A 16,472-nucleotide genomic window follows, 5' to 3' on the forward strand; every position below is an offset into this window, starting at 1 on the left:
CCCCTTACCCACCAGGTTGCTTTGTTGAAATAAGAGTGGGAAGGAAGGAAGGAAGGAAGGAAGGAAGGAAGGAAGGAGGGAGGGAGGGAGGGAGGGAGGGAGGGAGGGAGGGAGGAAGGAAGGAAGGAAGGAAGGAAGGAAGGAAGGAAGGAAGGAAGGAAGGAAGGATACAAATGAGCTTTTTAGGAGAGTGCAACAATTCTGGGGGAGGGGTTCTCCTTATTTTATTTTTTTAAAGAGAAATTCTCATTTTTTCCCTCATTCTATTTAAGATAATAAAGTTTTCTAATGTTAATAAAAAATATGCTGCTATAAAAAAAAGAATCAATTCAAATTCTCTTCCATCTAATCCTAGCAAAATAAGACCGTATGGTCTGATCTGTCTGACCTTTTGCAACATGTTGCTATTATTTTATTCGTTGTGAACAAAAACAAGTGTGAGCCCAAATTCAGGATTACAAATATGATTGAGTAAATACGCAGGAATTCAAAGCTGGATGTTAGACATTCTAAAGACCTGGGGACAGATCTGTCAGTTTTGCATTATTCCAGATTGACTATTTTATATTTCAAATTCTTGTCATTCTACTCAAGAAGAAATTTGCACTTATCAAAAAAAGAAAACTGAGCAAAATATTCACTCATCTCTAGACCCTTTAATCACATTCACGGTACTAATTTGACAGATTTTTCCATTAGCAGGCTAAAATCTTAAAAAGAGTTAGCATGAACAATAATATTAAGCCAGAACAACTTTCTCTACACCAGTGTTTCTCAATTTTGGCAACTGTAGGATTTGTGGACTTCCAAACTACTGTATTGTTTAACATTATATATTGTTCACTATATTTTTCTCTTCAGGTAAGTGAAAGGCTATAGAAAAATATCAAAGTTTTGCTTACATAAATGCCACTTCCTTCTATTCATCATCCATATCCAGCCCAACATTTTATTGGTATTTGAGAAGAGTGGGTTGTTTATACATGTGAACAATTGGAAGCGAGCGAGTCGTACTATTCTACTGACTTCTCAGCTCTTTTTTTTTGAGCAAATATGTGCTAATCTTTTACTTCCAAATTTCCTTTTCCAGAAACATTCTAAAGTTTCTTTTGCATTTGCCAAGGTTTTGCTCCTTTTGTCTTAGTGGGACTGCTGTGCTAACATCAGTGTGAAATAATCAGAAAAGAAGCGCTTGTTTATGCACAGTGGTTGATTCCCATTTTGGCAAGTGACACCTATTGGAACAGGCCTTGTTTAAAGTATTCTGAAGAGTATAGTCAAGCTCTAAAAACTTTGGGTGTTATCGTTTGCTACTTTCCATCAAATCAGAGATGTAGCTATGCAAGACGACCAAAGTATTAAGAAGATGTCAGATTCTTTTTTGAAATAGATGCAAGATAGGGGAGAGAAATCTTGAGAAAGAGATCTTTCAAAGTGGACTGAGTTTGGGAAGTACTAATATCCAGATGATACTAAGTTGAAACATGATGTAAATGTTAAATGGGGTTTGAAATGCAGCAGGATAAATTATCTGCTACTTCCAAAATCCTGATAGCTTACACCAGAGTCCCCTGTATGTAGCAACAAAATGCTTATTGCCGTATTCCTTTACACTTGCCAAACACCCTGTCCTACCATATTAAAAGGATTGTTTTGATTTAAATAAGGTAGGAAAACATGTAGAATATGGCCTGTGGAATTCTTTCCAACCTTTTTACCAGCAGTGGCCAAATGTATTAGAGACAACTGCATTTTATTCTATATAACAAAGAATCTTGCTTTCTGTTTACTTTCATGTTGCATTTTTCTGGGTCTGCGTATGGGTATGTGTACACTGGAAAGCATGGTTTCTCCGTCTTCCTTCTTCCTCATATGACCAGAAAGAGAGGTCTTAGAGTGAAACTGCCAACATATCTGAGATATCTCATAAAGAGAAGTGTTTCTATTGTTTCCAAAGCCACTGGTCTGATCCAACTCGTTTTCTAACAAACATAGAACAAATCTGGTCCAATTCTTCTCTGTTTTAGGAGAACTTCAGTGCTGATGAACAGATGGACAGACAAGCAGGCAAGTAGGCAGAGTATAGGTCTCTTTACATAAAAGGGTAAGGAAATAATGCAGAGAACAACTCCTTTACAGTGGCAATAGGACATATTTGAATTTTCTTTTCTGTAATGAAATAACATGTTTACTATGTATGATTTCTTTCCAGGGATTATGTATACAAGTTATATATGTGATTCCCCCTGGTTATATGGATACATGTGGCCTATATGTGAGGGTCTAAGGATGGGGACATATGGCTGAATACATTTCTGCTTTCCCCCCATTTGCATTTCTGTCTATATATGTGCACTGGGAAACACAGGATTGAATCTATATGGTCCAGTCTATCCTATGTGGCAAAAGGGATAAGGGAGGGATCTTAGAATGAGGAGTCGGCAAAATTCCAAGCCATTGCTCAACTACTTCAGAACCAGAATTCATTTTTCGACTTTGTCTAGGATGTTTTTTCCATAGCCCCCAGCTGGATCCATGATCACCTTCAATATTTCTTTTGTTGACTTCTCATATTGCACCAAATTTGATCCAATTCTGTTGAAAGCTTTTCTGCTGATGGACAGACAGGTGGATACAAAAGAGATGGAATACTGAACTGCTTTATATGCCTTCTTTACAAATCACATTGGGAAAGAAAGACTAAAAAGGGAGAAAGTTAGCATGTTGCAAAACAAACATTAGTCTAGACATAACCTGTAATTTCTAGTAATGTTTCTGGACCCCACATAGACCTCAGTCTTTCCTAGAAAATAAAGCAATTGGTAGCTGCAGCCTAGATTTTTTTTTTCCTTCTGCTAAATGGCTGGTTTTGATATATTTAAGATATTTAAAAAGGAAGATAGAACAAACTAATATAAAGTAAGAAAAAGAAAATTAAAAAAAGAAATCAAAGAGAAAGCTAAAAGTTCAAGAAAAAAATAGAAAAGAAAAATAGAAAAGAAAGAAAAGAGATTCAAAGAAGTGACTTCCAATGTTTATAGCAGGTGTAACTACAGTTATAAATTTACTTTTTACTCTGTGGTTACAATTTAAATCTTTTCCTTGATCTTTAATCTATCCTGTCTAATCATCAAACTATAAATCATAAGTTCATTTTTATCTCTTATGCAAAATGTCCATAGGAGGTTTCCAGTCAGCCATGTGTGCAGATATTGTCTGTTCTCTGATCAAAGGAATCTATTTAGCAATCTCAGCAAGTTCCAACATCTTCACCAACCATTCCTCTATTATGGGTAATGCCAAATCTTTCCATACTTCTGCATACAATATGCAGTTATCCTATAACAAAAATAAAGTTGGCTTTTTTCCAACCGTCTGTTCATTAGTCCCAAAATAAAAACCTCTGGTCTCAGTTGTATAAGGTAAAGGTAAAGGTTCTCCTCACACATATGTGGTAATCATACCTTACTCTAGGGGGTGGTGATCATCTCTGTTTCAAAGCTGAAGAGCTAGAGCTGTCCGAAGACGTCTCCATGGTCATGTGGCTGGCATGACTAAACATCAAAGGTGCATGGAATGCTGTTACCTTCCCACCAAAGGTGGTCCCTATTTATCTACTTGCATTTTTTACATGCTTTCAAACTGCTAGGTTGGCAGAAGCTGGGACAAGTAATAGGAGCTCACCTCATTATGCGGCACTAGGGATTCGAACCGCTGAACTGTCGATCAACAAGCTCAGTGTCTTAGCCACTGAGCCACCGCGTTATTAATATTAATATTATATTAACCATATTATATATTAATCTTTAAAATCCTCTGAATCACTGTGTGCATTTGAATCCAAACTTTTCTAGCTTTTTACATGTTCACCAAACATGATAAAATGTGCTTTCGTATTTCCAACCTAAATTTGAAGTGCTTTTATACATTTTAGATTATTTCTCTGGCAACGTATACCAATGGTGCATCAATTTATAAAAAAAATATTTTTAAGATTATAACTTTCAAACCTTTCAGACACATATTATTTTCCCATTGTTCCATCTGTACATTATAACCAATATTTTAGCCCTCTTTATCATACATTTGTTCACTTGTCCTTTTTTTTCAAATTTAAATAAAAACTTTTATATAAAGTTTTATATAAAACTTTAACCTTAAACTCTCTACTGTTGACCTCACCCCATTCCTAAGAGGTCTGTAATGAGCGTGCATAAGTGCACCAGTGTGCCTATCGTCTCTGTCCTAATATTCCTTTTTACTCTTACTCTTTTCATGTATTCAAATTATGTTTATATTTTTACCTGTTATCTTATATATGCTTGACAGATAAACTTATGATTATGATGATTATATACATTTTAGAAGTTACAGTAAACTATGGCAACAATTCTGCGAGTATCTATAACCTGCTATCAAAATTTTGTATGACCGTTCTGTCCCCAAAAGGCCAAGGCCTCCACTTTTTATTGTTCTGTGTAAGGTAGGGATCACTTCATCCTGGAAACCCAGGATGGTTGGGATAAGGGAACTTATCTTAATAGCATCTGTTTAATTACTATAGAAAATGGGATTAAAAAGAAGGTGGATTTGGGATCCAATGCAGGATATCTTTTCTCACCTTAGTGTGTTTATGTCCTGTTTTTTTTTAAAAAAGTGTGTCTATGGGGAGTTGGTAGGTACACATAGCATACTTTTTGGCTAGGGAGAAGTGTCAAATGAAGCTTTCTCTCAAACACCTGCAAGCATTATCTTTTGAAAAGCTGGTTGTCTTGAAACCATATCCATGCTGATTAAAATCAGGCAGAAAGCCCAATTCCCGAAGTACTAATTTAACAGCTTGAAAAATGGAAACAGGCTGAACTGAAGGTGTATGAGCGGAGGGGTGAACAGCATTTCAAAATGAAGCTAAATGAAGCACTAAAGTCAAAAAAATATGTCCAACTCTTTTTTTTTTTTTTTTTTTTGTGAGGATCATTATTGATCTACATTATGGAAAAGAGAAGTATTGTAAATTTCAGCCCACTTTTGTATGAGAGCTATGATAAGGAAATCAATATTAATGAAGGCCTTGTAAAAGATATTCAGAAGCCATGATGTATCAATACTTATAATATTGGAGGCAATGGTTTTCCCTGAGACACGAATGGATAAGAAAGTTGGGTTTTGAAAAACCAGGAAAGAATCCTGGATAACTTCTATTGATGTTTTTGAACTTTAGTGTTGGAGAAGACTCCTGTGAATAATATGGATAGTCAAGAAACCAAACAAATGGATTAGAGAAAAAAAACAAACAGTTCAAAGTTCCCAAACCAGGCTCAAGTGATTATATTTTGGGTACTTCATGTGAAGACCAACATACTTGGGAAATCCATAATGCTGGAAAGGGTGGAAGGAAAGAAGAAAATGACTATGAGCAAGATGGACAAACATGGATTCAGAGGCAGTAGAAGCATCACTGGAAGACCTGAAGGGCCAGCTTGAGTATAGATCATCCTGGATAACTTCTATCTATATAATCGCTAACAGCCAAAACCTATTTAATGGCGCATAATCAGTCAATGATAAGGGGAAGTTCAATTCAATGTTGTGAATTTTACTTATCTTTTCACATGGTCGCCCAAGGCTAAATGTTTTCTTTTTATTTGTGTTATAGGATCTGCTTGCATCATAATAAATATGACGTATCTAAAGTCATGGTTCTGAAGGAAATATTCAACATCCAACCACAGTTTATTCCTTGAGCAAAAAAAAAAAAAATGGTTTTAGCAAATGCTGGTGAAGGTTTTAAACTATTGTCAGTTTAGACTATAAGCATGACTTGACCCAGGGTACTTTTGTTTCTTATTCTTATAGTCTAACCTTCCTTCTCCTTGTTCCACAGACACAACATTACTCTGCACAGTGTGATTTCTTTTTAGTTTATAGTTTAGTTTAACTTTTGATGGTTTATGTTATCTTTGAAAACAATTCTGAAAGTACAGTGTTCTAAGCATTCCACAAACTCCCCTCATATTCATACTGAATCTCCAGTTGCCTCCCTATCAGGCATTTGCCAGTCTGTCACAAATAACTGGAAATCAGGAATGTTGCCTCTGTTCTAAGTGCCTTCAGACCTATTTTTCCCATTTTACTTCCTTCTACAACTCTGACTGTTAATGTTTTAAGTGACTTTGTAAGCAACCAGTTTTCATAAACCAGACCAGATGAACTAGGTAAAATCCCAAAGATTTTTTTAACTACAGAGGAAACAATTTCCCCAAGACAAGTGGTACCACAAAAAAGTCCATGTATGTGTACTATTACCAGATAGCAATTTTTAATTTTCAGGATGGGCAGCTAGATTTTCCATGAAGGTCACAGCTGTTCAGAAGTATGATATAAATGAAACCATTCTTTATGCTCATATCTTCCTGAGTTGCTTGAGGCTTTATTAATGAAAAACAAACAAACAAACCAACAAACAAAGAAAGGGATGAAAACACATAGAGTAGGGATTCATTATCAATATGACATCTTTGTAAAAACTGTATTTTTAATAATAATAATAATAATAATAATAATAATAACAACAACAACAACTTTATTGTCATTGTATATATATACACAGTATACTCATACAACGAAATTCACTTAACACCCAAAGACCAGATCCAACACACATAACAATCCCCAAACATACCCCCACTCACCACAAATTCCCCGCCCCTAAACCAGCCAAACATCCACACAACAGACCAAGTAATGCTGTCCAACAGCTCACTGATGGTGGCCCTTTAGTTCATTGTTGGCACAGCAACTCCCATAGTACCTGGATGAAACTGTCTACCTAGATCCATTCCAGTCCGGCTTCAGGCCTGGTTACAGCACTGAAACGGCATTGGTTGCATTGGTTGATGATCTCTGGAGAGCTCGGGATAGGGGTTGCTCCTCTATCCTGGTCCTATTAGATCTCTCAGCGGCTTTTGACACCATTGACCATAGTATCTTGCTGTGCCGACTGGAGGGGCTGGGAGTGGGAGGCACTGTTCTACAGTGGTTCTCCTCCTATCTCTCCTACCAGTCACAGTCTGTGTTGGCAGGAGGGCAGAGGTCGACTTCAAGACACCTTATTTGTGGGGTGTCGCAAGGGTCAGTCCTTTCACCTCTTCTGTTCAACATTTATGTGAAGCCGCTGGGTGAGCTCATCCGTGGTTTTGGGGTGCAGTGCCATCTTTATGCTGATGATACTCAGCTGTACATCTCCACCCCAGGCCACCCCAATGATGCCCTTGCAGTGATGTCCCAGTGCTTCGAGGCCGTGAGGATCTGGATAGGGAGAAACAGGCTCTGACTCAATCTTTCCAAGACTGAGTGGCTGTGGCTGCCAGCGTCCCGATATAGCCAGCTGATACCATCATTGACTATTGGGGGCGGCTCATTGGCCCCCACAGAGAAGGCTCGCAACTTAGGTGTCCTCCTGGACATGCAGCTGTCTTTAGAAGAACATATGACGGCCGTGGCCAGGGGAACTTTCTATCAGGTTCTCCTGATTCACCAGTTGCGTCCCTTTCTTGATCGGGACTCCTTATGCACAGTCACTCATGCCCTCGTCACTTCCCGACTGGACTACTGTAATGCTCTCTACGTGGGGCTCCCCTTGAGGTGCACCCGGAGGCTCCAACTGGTCCAGAATGTGGCCGTGTGGGTGATTATGGGAGCGACATGGTGCTCACATGTGACACCTCTCTTACGCGAGCTGCACTGGCTCCCAGTGGTCTTCCAAGTGCGCTTCAAGGTGTTGGTTCTTACCTTTAAAGTGCTCCATGGCTTAGAACCTGGGTACCTACAAGACCACCTTCTGCAACCAATAACCTCCCACCAACCAGTACGCTCCCACAGAGTGGGCCTCCTCAGGGTGCCATCAGTAAAGCAATGTCGACTGGTGGTTCCCAGGGGGAGAGCCTTCTCTGTGGGGGCACTTGCCCTTTGGAATAGGATACCCCCAGGGATACGAATGATCCCAGATCTCCGTACTTTCCATCGTGCCCTGAAGACCTTTCTGTTTCACCAAGCCGGGCTGGCATAAATTTTCAAATTGTCTAAATTCTATGCTGAGGATCTTAACTGATGAGCCAAATTGGTTTAATTATTTTAAATTGTTTTTATTTCACATTATATGTAGGTTATTCTGACTGTTCACCACCCTGAGTCCTTCGGAAGAAGAGCGGTATAAAAATTAAATAAATAAATAAATAAATAAATAAATAATAATAATAATAATAATAATAATAATAATAATAATAATAATAAAGTGCAATTATAGCTCTGGGATAAAAACTATTCAGAAAATGTGTAGTCCGAGTTTTAATTGTTCTGTATCTTCTGCCAGAAGGCAACAGTCCAAAAAGATTGTAAGCAGGATGGGAAGAGTCTCTGAGAATTTTATGCAACTTCTTCAAACAGCGAGATTTGAAGATGTCACCCAGGGCTGGTAGCTGGAGCCCGATGATATTCTGGGCAGTTTTAATAATTCTCTGTAGAGCTTTTTTGTCTGCTACAGAGCTGCTCCCATACTATGCAAGAATGCCGTATGTCAGAACACTCTCAAAGATGCTCGATAGTAGAACAGAAGTAGATGCTGAGATAGATTTATCTTCCTGAGCATTCTCAGGAAGTACAGCCTCTTCTGTGCCTTCTTCACATGTCAAGAACATACCAGGATCTTCAATTTTAAAACAACTACAAGAGGGGCTAAACCAGGTATTGGATTGAGCTCTGCTTACAAAGAAAAATATGAATATGCAGAAAGCATATTCCAAAACACATATTTTTTAAAAAAAATCTCTATTGTAAAACATAATTGTAAGCACAATATGAGGGAGGCAGAGAGAGAGAGAGAGAGAGAGAGAGAGAGAGAGAAAGAGAGAGGGGGGCGGTGGAGATTTAAACATTGCATGACCTCTGCAACCAGACATGCTAAGGCTGGACAATATTGAAGCCAGAAACAGAAAGGTTTAGGATAAAAGGCTTTGTGATAGCAATCTGTGTCTCTCATGCCCTCAGCACAATGGCTTAAATATCTCCTCCTTGGACAAACAGATCAATATGCCCTTTTTAACATCTTCAATGAGAGCTCATTAATGCTCTCCTGGTGTCCTCTTTACTGCCCTAATGACCTGGAGGGAGCAGAAGAAGTGTGATAATTATCACAGGCACAACACTTCAGATCATTCTTCAGCACAATGTGAATTGTTTCTGTATAATTATTGCAAGCAAGAGTGCAAACTAATTGAAAAATATGTTATAATGTATTTGGGCACATGAGAAGCAATAGGTTAAATGCTAAATTACCACGATAGGGGGGTTTATCTGTCCTCCTCCACTTCACATAATTCACAGCATTTTTTGGGGGCGGGGGGCTAGTCTTTGGATAACCTCTCCTCCTTTTTCTTCTTCCCCTTCTTTTCATCAAACTGTCATTTGATAATACAATCAAATGTCTCCATTGATGTTAGCTTTTCCCAGTTTGATGATTGTTCAGGGATTGGAACACCCGTAATTCTCAGAATGTTTGGGTAGTTGTCATGGAGTTTAAAGACTCAAGGAATACCAATTTTCCCCATAAACTCAATACTTCTTGGGGATATGAATTTGTATAAGACTGTCTAGTGACCAGCATGTTTAGCTAAGTCATTCTTGGAGATTCTCTATTAACCTGTTACCTGCAACATAGGGCTTCATCAACAGAAAAGATGCATAGAAACCCAAAGTTCCGACAGTTCTAGAAATAATATTTCCATCCATCAAATACAAACCTACTTACCTTAAACAGGATATAGGCAGTTAAAACCCAGGGTGCTGGGGAAGAAAAAATGGGAAATTCCATTGCTTCATTTCCTACTAAACGAGAGGGCATTTAATCATAAATCTTTCTCAGTTAGGTTATATTTACTGTATAGAGCTGTAGCAGTTATATTTATTTGTGCATTTACTGACATAGACTTATAGGGCATTAGTAAGTTTCATTGTGTCTGGGGGCAGAGGGTCAACAATATCAAAATAGCAAGCATTATTGGACAATTGAAGCCCTGTCCATTTTCAACACACAATCTATATATTATATGGATGTGAAAAGAAGGAAGCTTTTGTTTGCTTAGTTGTGCCCATCACTTTCACAGCATTAATCCCGCTAATCCTCTGGAGATGTCCCTGGTACAGTTATGTTTTGAATATAACACATGGAACTGCTATTTGCCAAAGTCTTCCCTATGACCTGTAACATCACTTAGCTGTTTTCATAAGGATAACATTTGTGGTGTTATCCACAAATGTTATTCCATATTGATATTCCATATTGGAATACCATTCCATATTGTTAACTACCATTAAAAATAGGAGAGGAATTTGTACAAATAGAGGCTCAATAACTAATCAAATTTCACAAGTTCGTTAATATTGTTTATGAGTCAAAAATCTTAAAGTAATACAAAACTTAAAGAAAGTATATACACAAAAATGAATATATTGGACAGAAGAGTAAACAAAAATCTAAAATTTTAAGTTTTCTTATGAATAAGAAAAACTGAAAAATTAAAAGTGACTGATTCTGGCAGGAGAGTACAGAGACGATACATACAATCATGATAATCCAGGCTCTGTAATCCACCCTAGAAGTAATATCTGCTAAAACCTTCTGGAATGAACAAAAAATGGCTTTACATTTGGAGTTGCAGTTATGCCCTAGAGTCTGGTAGAACTAAATTTGGATATTTAGCTCCCATTGAATCCATGGCTGTATGAATATTGCAATCTAGTTAGCATTCAATACACACATATTTTTAAAAGTATAAAAGAGGAAATGGAGGATGGAACTTTTTCTTCAGTTAACCCAAACCTAAAGAGAGAAAGGGTCTTTCATATTTCCTTTTTATAAGGATTCTGCATACTCATTTCAATGTGACGTTTTTCACAATAAAGGCTGCTAGCCATGTGTGAAGTTCCATGGGGTTAGTCTACTATCCTATCACTTCTAAGCCCTGGACTGCCCTGAGCATTAGAAAGTGTGGTAGGTGGATTGGGAGAACCTGTTTTTAAAAAATGGAACCAACTCATAGAAATGGAATTTTTCTGCCTCCTAAACAAGCTGCCAAATTTTCTACATATTTTTTATTAATACTTTATGAATTATGTTATCCTGACATGGAGTATGTAGTGTTTGGAACATCCCAATCAAATAGCTTTCTCCACCAGTAATTCATCACCGAGAAGTGCAAAGCAAAAGGGAGCAAAAGTGACACTTTCCTTTAAGGAACAAAAAGAGGCAGTACTCTATTTTAGTCAGTTTTTTTAGTTCTCATTTTTAGTGCAAGAATTTAATTATATGTATTTCCCCCATTTCTTATATTCTGACATATTAATTAAGGATGCTCTAATTCAATTCCTGTGGCACTATTGGCCTATTCTGTAAAAACATTTTACTGTTTTTGTACAAATATAAAAATGAGTAGATAGATAAAGGCAACCCTTACATGTTGCTGCTCCTCCCTGTCACAGAAACAGAAGACTAATTATTTTATAAATAAAGTGATAGTTTCCCTCATCAGCACGGCGGCTTATTAAATATCTTATTATGTTCAATACCTCTAATATTGTATTTAAATATAGGCTGATTTATGTGTATTGAACTATTAAAGACCAGAGACTTCCTTGCAAAGTATCTTCCAAATATCTTGGAGAATCTTCTGGAGGATGAAACAAGCTGTTAATTTGAGAAACAAAAATTTCTAGTAAGAAATATGATACAGCTCTCTGCGTATCTCCCAACTCTGCTCTGAAAGTGTTCTCTGTCCCCCAGGAAAAATGTTAAGGCCACATGAATGTCTTAAAGAAAGGAAGAAATGCCCCTTTTGTGACCAGGTTGAGGAAGAAATCCTATTTGTTGCCTTTTAGGGGTACAAAAGAACAGTTGCATGTGGACATCTGAACATGTGAATTGATGGTGTTAGAGTTGGACTTAAAGTAAAAGTCAATCTGACAGTAGTATTACCATCATCTGTCATGGCATCAGACCACCTGCCACATACAGGGGGGAAAAAAAGCTGTAATTATCATTCCAATTTTTTCGAAATGTTTCTATGACTGAGATTTATAATTCAATTCAATTCATTTACCCACCCACTTGAGAAGATTCTGAGTAACTTACAAAAACCATAAAAAGAGAAAACAAAATTCACGAAAAAGGCACCATGAATTAAAACAACCAAAACAGCAAAGTGTACAAAAAAAGAAAAAAGAAAGAAAACAAAAAGCAGGGCTTCAGCCCCAAAATAATATCCACATTAATCTCAGAGTTGGAAACAGAGCAAAGGTTTAAGGCCTTTCTGTAACTCCAGGAGAGGGGGCACTGTTGGTATCTCTGAGGGGAAGCTATTCCAGAGGATGTGGGGGTCATGACAGAGAATGTTTTCTCTATCCTGCAAATGGCAGTCTTTAATTGGAGGGACCTCATATAGTAGGTCTGGATGTACAGGGCAGGCAAAACCAACTGTATATAGCAGGTACTTCATAAACCAGACCCTTTATAGGTAGTGACCAGCACTTTGAATTACATGCAGAAGCCTACTGGCAACAATCAGTGCAGCTTGCATAGCAGCAATGACACAAGGGCATACTGTGAAAAACCTATTACTGCTTGTGCTATTTCATTTTGTGTCAACTATAGCTTCTGGATAGTCTTCAAAGGCAGCCCTATGGGGAGTGCACTGCAATAGTCTAGTTATGAGTTGGCTGTGATGTGAGTAACCATCTGAAGGGCCAGTTGGAGAAAGGCCACAACTGGCACAAAAGATGAACCTGTGCAAAGGCCTGCACAGCCATAGCTGCCATCTCCACTTTGAAAAGCAGCTGTGAGTCCTGAAGAACTATAAGAAAAATTAGCCTATTTTGCTCCTTCTACCTTGATTTAAAATACTATTGAAATTTAAAAATCACATATATGAGTTTTTAAATTTTATTTTCAATTTTCAATTAGTAATTATTAGTTCACATATTTCCTACCATTATGGAGCATTCAACATTGTTCACTAGATGTTATGTATATTCATGGGGAAAAAAAAACTTTGTAAAGATTCTTCTTTTTCCTCTCCTAGTTGAACTCATACATAATTGGACAGATTGATTCAATTTGAAAAGAATTAAAGAAGTTTCTTGAATTAGAAGGGAAATGTCTTCAAGGAAAAACAAAGTTCAGAAGCCTTTTGAAAAAGCACCTTTGGGAAACTCAGGGTCATTTGATTTCTGATGGACAGCTATTTATTTATTTATTACATTTTTATGCCACCCATCTTTAAGGAGACTCTGAGCTATCATAAATTTGAAAAATAAATAAATGACAACATAGTAATACAAAAACACTTAGGTGATTGGTATTTTAATCTTCGAATCTATCTTGTAATGAAAAGGTAAATTCATTTCAAAGAATGAAGAATTTCAGTAATTGTGTCATTGCAGCAGAAAAAAAAAACCCAACAACATATTGCAATGTCTACTTTTCCCAGACAAAACTGGGCGGAGGTGTTTCTGTAGATTCTGGGTCACTTTTAATTAAAGCATTTTTTAAAAAAAAAGGTCTGGCAAGTTAGTTTCCCTACAAAGCTGGATTGAATTCTTATTGCCCTGTTTTGTTATTTGTTATGGTTTTGTAAACTGGGAACAAAAAATGTGTGCTTTATACCATGGAGGGTCTTATCAAGGCATGAAGCAACATTTTTCGCTTTGCTCAGGTACTTTATACAATGTGAAGCACCTTTTCTGATGGTTCTCTTAACTGAAAATCAGCTTCCACACATTGTATCTAGAAAAAGCCCATTTCCTTCAGCAAAACAAGAGAGATGCGTTAGTGTTTAGCAGCTGAAGGACATGTTACTCTGTGAAGTTGTTTTCAAGGGGCGCTTTGAACAAATTTTTATCAGAACAAAGTCCCCTTTCCAAGACTGCCTACTTGTGCTATCCCTACTCTAACAACTGTAGGACAATAGCCCATATATGCATAAAGTACATTGCCAAAGAGATTATACATGTTATCGGTCCAGGAAGGAGAATAAATGATAGTTTGAGAAGTAAGGAAGAAATGGTATAAACCATTTCCAGCAACATAGATTAAATAATGTGTTTTTTGCCAAAACCTTTTAAATCTCAGCCACAAAGCAACTAACGCAAAGCACATGTAATTGACACCATTATATATATTCTTTCCTCATCTGTCTCTGTGTTCACTATCTCACATGTATTAATATCTAAACTGTAAGCCCTTTGGAGTAAGGAATTACCTACTTACTTTTAGAGAAGAGTGAGATTCATGGATGGCAGTAGATGTTATCCAGAACAGTCTACTTACTTTTCATAAGGCCAATCTTCCTTCAAGTATTTTTGAAGATTTTTGTCTCTTCAATCAGAATGATATTCAGATAAAACATGGTATACTCCAACAGCTTTGTGGATATGTGTGCATGTGTCGATGTATTAGATTAGATTAACAGAGTTGGAAGGGATCTTGTAGGTCGTCCAGTCCAACCCCCCACCCAAGAAGGAGACTCTATACTGTTTCTGACAAATGGCAGTCCAATCTCTTCTTGAAAGTCTCAAGTGATGAAGCTCCCACAAGTTCCAAAGGCAAGCTGTTCCATTGGTTGATTGTTCTCACTATCAGAACATTTCTCCTTATTCCTAGGTTGAATCTCTCCTTGGTCAGTTTCCATCCATTATTCCTTGTTTGGCCTTCAGGTGCCTTGGAAAATAGCTTGACCCCTTCCTCTCTGTGGCAGCCCCTCAAATATTGGAATGCTATCATGTGTCCCCTGGTCCTTCTCTTCACTAGACTAGCCATGTCCAGTTCCTGTAACCAATCTTCATATGTTTTAGTCTCCAGTCGCCTAATCATCATGGTTGCTCTTCTCTGCACTTTTTCTAGAGACTCAATATCTTTTTTATAGTGTGGTGACCAAAACTGGATGCAGTATTGTAGGTATGGTCTTACTAAGGCTTTATAGAGTGGTATTAGTACATCACTTGATCTTGATTGCATCCCTCTGTTAATGCAGTTTAGGATTGCATTGGCTTTTTTGGCTGACGCTGCACAGTGCTGGCTCATATTTAGCTGGTTGTCCACTAAGACTCCAAGATCCCTCTCACAGTTATTGCTATTAAGCCTGGTTTCACCCAGTCTATATGTGTACTTTTGGTTTGTCTTGCCTAAGTGTAAGACTTAATATTTCTCTACATTGAATTTCATGTAATGTGCATCATGTGGTGTGTGTGTGTGTGTGTGTGTGTGTGTGTGTGTGTGTGAGAGAGAGAGAGAGAGAGAGAGAGAGAGAGGGAGGGAGTGAAACAAATCTGGCACCTCCATGCCATTCCTGCTTCTACTGCTGAATTCTAATTGGAGTATTGTGGCAGAAAGCAATGCAAACAAGTCCCATTCACATACCTTTTACCTTTTTGTGCTAGAAAGCTTTGAACCAGCTATTCTCACAAGTAATTTCCATAATCTTCAGCCCCTCCCTTTTTTCTATCAATTCCTTAGCCAGACATTATTTATTTATTTATTTATTTTTAAAGCCTAAATTAAGCATAAGCTGGCAATAGTATGTGTCAGCCTAGTTTTTGAGAATAAATGAGATGTGATGATGCCAAAAGTATTGGTAAAAGGGGGATTAAAGAAGCAAGAACAGCTTTCCACCCCACTGGTTTTGTGTTACTATTAAGAAGGATGGATTAATATCAGATTTCTGCTATCTGCTTCCTTACTGATATTGCTTAATTATCCAGATAAGTGATCAGAATCCAAGCACGCACAGCCGCATAAATTTGAAGGACATTATTGCTTTATATATATAATGTGTTTATTAGTTTAAGCATCATAAAACAATACTAAAGTGCTCATTAAAGTTAAATTTAAAGCACTTTCCAGCTGCTCAGTTTGAGTTTGTTACTCTCTGGAAAGAAAACGGGTATTCTTATTCACTGGAGGCACTAGAAAAGGACTTCCTGTTTATATGAGACTCCCCCAAAAGGCTTTTCTCTCAGGTCCTTTCTTCACTTATTCATCTTCTTCCACCTCCATTTTTTAGGCCTCCATTTCATACACCTATCCTCCATTTAAGAATATCGTTATCTTGTCTTCCCTGAATTGCATCAGAGGCAAGAACAGCTGATGCACCAGTACAAGCTATGCAAGGAAGGACTAGGTATTTCCACTCTGCTTCTTAAAATCTCAAAACTACTGTGAGGTAGTATTCTCTGATTACAGGCTTATCCTACTTGTGCATGTGCAACTAAAATTCTCATACCTTTTGCGCGACAGAAGCTGAATCTGTTTGAAATCGTATTTGCAAAATGTTGTTAATTTATTTAATATAAAGAATTTTTATATAACACACACACAAATATGTTCTTTATAAGTTTGCATGTGGGTGTACGTTATTTAGGCTAAT

At 37.5% G+C, this 16,472-nt stretch overlaps 1 long non-coding RNA gene across 1 annotated transcript; it reads right to left on the minus strand.

Moving 5' to 3' along the window:
- Positions 1–6,302: 6,302 nt before the first annotated feature.
- LOC117666146 (uncharacterized) lies at positions 6,303–9,439 on the minus strand. The gene is made up of 2 exons (XR_004591652.3): positions 9,334–9,439; positions 6,303–6,428 (listed from the first exon to the last, which is right to left on the minus strand). It is a non-coding gene; the product is annotated as an uncharacterized LOC117666146 (long non-coding RNA).
- Between the last annotated feature and the right edge of the window lie 7,033 nt (positions 9,440–16,472).

Source organism: Pantherophis guttatus, chromosome 1 (assembly GCF_059756535.1).
Source record: "Pantherophis guttatus breed Tessera chromosome 1, ASM5975653v1, whole genome shotgun sequence".
NCBI lineage: Eukaryota > Metazoa > Chordata > Lepidosauria > Squamata > Colubridae > Pantherophis > Pantherophis guttatus.